Here is a 5,240-nt window from a genome sequence, read left to right on the forward strand (position 1 = left end):
GTTAACATATTTAGTTTGTTTATCAGGCTCGCATCCCTTTCCTCATTTATTAGGCTGGCATTGGTGTATTTATAATACATTAATTCCATTATAAGATTCCGAATACTGAATCTTATGGTTTATTGTATTGGTTTTGCTTGCGTCTCTATTTTTAAGACCATCGATTATTTTTGAATGAGGCCACAGCTCTAAAACGCAGTTGCATGGATCTTAGGACAGGTGAAAGTCAACATTTTTGAACTTCATGGTAGCTCTTAGAGAGGCATTTTCAATCAACAGCAGTAAATTATCATAGCATTAACAGTGTGTTATTGCGCATGGATGTTTCTAATTGCGGTTTGATTCTCATTCTTCTTCATCATCAGATTTCTTTTATCATTGAACTTCTCATAACTACCTTGCAGCTAACTGGGACACTTTCCGTGATTTTCTATGTGATGCTTTTGGGTTGATATCTTTCGTTTTTTATCTGAAAAATTTGCTTCTCGTTTGACTTCTTAAATGCAGGCTCACATTGAATCTTTTATTTCTCTCGATAATTCCAATTCAATTCAAGCTCACTCTTCTCCAGCATCCGGAACTCGTTGAAAAAACATAAAGGCCTTCAAAATAGTTTTTAAAAAAAACTGCTTTTTTATTATTCTGTTCTTTAACTTATACTTGCACTATTAAACCTTTCCCTCATTGCTAAGACATTGTGGAAATGTCGTGGAAAGTCTCATGAATTTCCACGCCATTTTTAATATGAGCCTTGTGTGATTTAGAAATTTCAAACAGTTCTCAACCATAAATTGCTTTATATGTGCCTAATTTGGAATAAGTTATACAAATCTCTCAAAAAAGTATCTATTTTTCATGTTGCGAAACGCTAGGACCCGTTCATCAACTGACTTTCAACACTTGTGGAATCAAGAGTAACTAAAAATGTTTAGATTGTTTTATTCAAAAAACTATTTCTTTTAGCACACAATTTGCTTGAATTCTTTACAAATTTTGGATGACAGATCCCTATACAACAATCAGCATTAAACTGCTAACGCAAAAAGTTATCAACCATTAAGTGTTTAGCTATTAACCTAATTAATTAGAAAACTATTTTTTTATTTTAATTTTTTTGTTTTTTTGCCATTTTATTTTCTTAAAACATGTTTTTCGGTGAAATGCCTCTAAATTAGTTTATTTTTTGGTGTGGTTATTCGTAATTTTGATAAAAAAATTGTTATGAATAGAGATGAAGTTTTATTTATGGAGTATGTTTTTAAAAGCAAGTTTAGATTTTAAGAAAAAATAGAGAGATGAAAAAAGATAGATAGAGAGAGAGAGAGAGAGAGAGAGAGAGAGAAAGAGAAAAAAAGAGAAAGAGAGAGCTAGCACTATTCAAGAATGTAAAACTTGATTAAAAAGATGCGCTATAAGAGTACTGTTGTGTTAAAGCAATTATTTGTTGTCACCTTAACAATTTAAACTCATTTTTAAAGGCTCTTTACTTGCAGATTATAAATAAATTTTATCTAGCTTAAAATATCTTTTTAAATAATAAATACAATAAATTGTGAGTAAAACTAAAAGCTTTTTTGTGAGATATGGAAAATGCAGTTATGAGAGTGTATTTTGCTTTAAACTGCATGTACCACCCAGACGGCACAACTCGTTTAAAAGTTACGCGTGGTTTCTGTTGCGTGTTTAAAACTCCCAAAAACACTAAGAATAACACGTGTCAAGAATAGGGTTTTGATTCCCTGAAATTAACTACTATATTTTACCAAAAAACCAGTTTGGATATTAAGTTTTTAGTGATGGTTTTTTAGTTACAAAAATGGAGTATTAAATTATCAAAAGTTTTCGCAACGAATGTAAAACCATTACTAAAAGCACGCGATTTTTCAAATTTATTGCATTTTTATTATTCGAAAGGTTTTAGAGTGTGTAACAAGAACTTTCAGGAAAACATTTGTCGAGAAAATTTATGTTAAATAAATTCAGTTTTTGTTAAGTATTAGCATAGATATTTATATATATATATATATATATATATTATATATATATATAATATATATATATATATATATATATATATATATATACACACACAGAAACACACACACATGTATAAATATACACATGTGTATATATATGTGTATATATATATATATATATATACACATATATATACACATGTGTATCTATATACATACACACTTGTGTATCTGTATAATTTATACAATGTATATTTTATATATGTATGTATAATACATATATAAAATATGTATGTGTTTATTTATGTATTCATATGTATATATGTGTGCATGTATAAGTCTATATATTATGTATGTATGTATAAATATATATATATATATAGATATATATATATATATATATATATATATATATATATATATATATAAATAGATATATATATATATATATAAATACATATATACATACATACATACATACATACACTTGTAAATAAATGTGTATGTTATGTATACGTAATATGTACACATATACCACACATATGTGTGTGTATGTTTCGGCGTATGTATATTTGTGTGTATTTGTATCTGTATGTATTTTTGCGATGAATATATATATATATATATATATATATATATATATATATATATATATATATATAAAATACATTTTTTGTGTTAACAGTATTATTGTTATTATTATTAGTATTGTTATTATTGTTATATATTTGAAAAATACTAGTGTTGTTCCTATATAAATGTGTGTGTACTAAATGCTATAGGATATCTTTTTAATAATAATTATTTAACAAAAATGAAAAGAACAAGTTCAGCATAGTAGAAAGAATATATGAAAAAATATTGATTAGCCTTAGCTGGAATTTATTTCCTGAATGTTTAAATTTGTCTTCGAGCTGCGAGGCTGCACCAATTTACTACCTATGCTTCAATAAACTTTCTCTACCAATATTGACACCAAAATCTAGTAATACTTTGTTGCAAAATACTGTCCGTAAGTAAATTTACTTATCTGTAAATCAATTGTTTATATTTGAAAATTATTATGTAAATGTTAATTTAATTTTTAATTGTTTGAGAAGAGACAAAAATGAGTCAGCAGTATTAAAAATATGGCATGAGCTGAAGCCAGCAAGAAAATTTCTTACATAGTCTATCTAATTGCAGAAATGATATATTTTTTTGCTGATAAAGGTAAGGGTCTATTATCAAGCAGACTATGGCTAGTGATATGCATTAGCACATATTGAACTTTTTTTGTTTTGTTTGTGTGTATATAGAGATTTAAAATGACACTAATATTTCTGGTAAATTTTGTTTTTGCAAATTTTATCTTTTAGGAGTTTTACCGTTATCACATAATCTAGATGAAGGCAATATATTTATAGAAGACTTCAGAAACTTAATGAAGATAATAATATTAATGTTGATTAAGGTAGGTGACTATTAATGAACAGGGGGCATGTGTGCATTTGGTTTTTTTAAATGTATGTATAACTTATATTTATTACCTATATTTGAGTGTATATTAGTCTAATTTATCTTAAAACAGGATATTTGCACTTTAACAAGCAACAAAACCTAAATGAGATGGTTTCGAATCAACCTTTAAAGATTTCTATATTTATAAGCAAAAATCAATTAAGAGAGGATTTACATCCTGGTACAAATGCTAATGAAAATACTTGTGCATACTCGGGCTTCTGGGTCTTTCCAAAGTAATAACTTATTTGCATTTAATTTAAAAGTTTATAATATTTATAAAGTACAATAGTATATTTGATGAATTATGTTTCTTAATGGGTTTCATAAATTCTTAAAGGGCGTCTCTTATTTAGGTTGAAGTTGGTGGCTCTAAAAAACAATTTGAAAAGAAGAATGAAGGGTCGATTCCATTTAAATGTACAGACACAAACAAGCGTGATTAATAAGGAAAAAATCAATTTTACTCTTCCATCGAATCATTACTCTAGTTTTTTCAAACAGCATTTTTTATAGTGCATTTATTTAGGTACAATACAAAACAATAGACTAAGATAATCATTTATTTTGTTATTTATTATAAAACTTTTTTTTTTTTTAAACAGATAAGGGCGAATCATCAAAAACCATTACCAATACAGATCGACCAAAAAATCAGACAAACGAAACTTCTCCCATGGATGATGCCATGTTTTAGCGTAAAATGATTGTGTCACACCATTACATAAAAAGAAATTTGGGCTACTGCAATAGTTTTTAGATAAAGATTTGAATAAAATTAAATTTGAACAGGTTACCTCAATTGAGGAATTAGTAAAGTTCGAGACCCGATTTTTAAGAAAAATTAAAAAGAACATTTGATGCTACTGGAATTGTTTGTGAAAATGCGAAAGCGTATTGTTATACGATTTTAGATTTTATAATGACGGAAGAGGCGATCAATCGAAATTAAATATTATGTATGGTAGCCATGTGCCAAACGTCTTTTATTAGCTTATTTTTAATGATTTGGTTTTTTATTTCTTTGTTTATTTTTTCTTTGTAGTATTATTGTAAAATAATTTACCTTAAAAAACAAAAATAAAACAACAAAATTGTCGTAAATATAATGTGGTATATATAAAAAAAGGATTAAACGGTTTAAAGCTATAAACGTGTCTAACAAAACCTACGTATTTTTGGTTTATCATTAAACCGTGCTGAACAGCTGTTAGTTCAGGCATAAACTTGGAAAACTTATGCCTGAACTAACTTATGGCATTAAATAAAGTTTCCGTTTGGAAACTTTATTAAATGCCATAAGTCCGTTTTAGACTATAGAAAACACGAATTTAAAACCTCATAAAACACGAGTTTAAAACCTCAAAAATACGTACTTAAAACATAAAAAAACTCGTGTTTGAAACCATAGACAACACGTGTAAAACTCCATTTAAACTTCCCGCGAAATCCACGTGTTTTTGGTTTACGCCTGGATCGTAACAAACACGTGTTTATACGGGTTTTAATTCCGAGATTAAAACCAGATGTGCCGTCTGGGCACTTACAACTGCAATACAGTGACAGTTTGTAATTTTCTATTGTTTGAAGTGTTTTTGTTTGTATTTATTATTATATCAAATTTTATACACAAAAAGTGTGTGTATAAATTAAGAGACTAATTAAAACAGAATTTACTTTCACAAAAACTCTCTTTGTTTTCTGAAGGCGAAGCACAAAACTTGGCTCTTTACAATATTATGTAAGGCTTACGTCATATTAACA

At 27.4% G+C, this 5,240-nt stretch overlaps 1 long non-coding RNA gene across 1 annotated transcript; it reads left to right on the top strand.

Annotated features, from left to right (window-relative positions):
• Positions 1-2,751: 2,751 nt before the first annotated feature.
• LOC136086575 (uncharacterized) lies at positions 2,752-4,021 on the top strand. The gene is made up of 4 exons (XR_010641438.1): positions 2,752-3,188; positions 3,335-3,429; positions 3,547-3,712; positions 3,833-4,021. It is a non-coding gene; the product is annotated as an uncharacterized LOC136086575 (long non-coding RNA).
• The last annotated feature ends 1,219 nt before the right edge of the window (positions 4,022-5,240 follow it).

The sequence above is a fragment of the Hydra vulgaris genome, chromosome 10, assembly GCF_038396675.1.
Source record: "Hydra vulgaris chromosome 10, alternate assembly HydraT2T_AEP".
NCBI lineage: Eukaryota > Metazoa > Cnidaria > Hydrozoa > Anthoathecata > Hydridae > Hydra > Hydra vulgaris.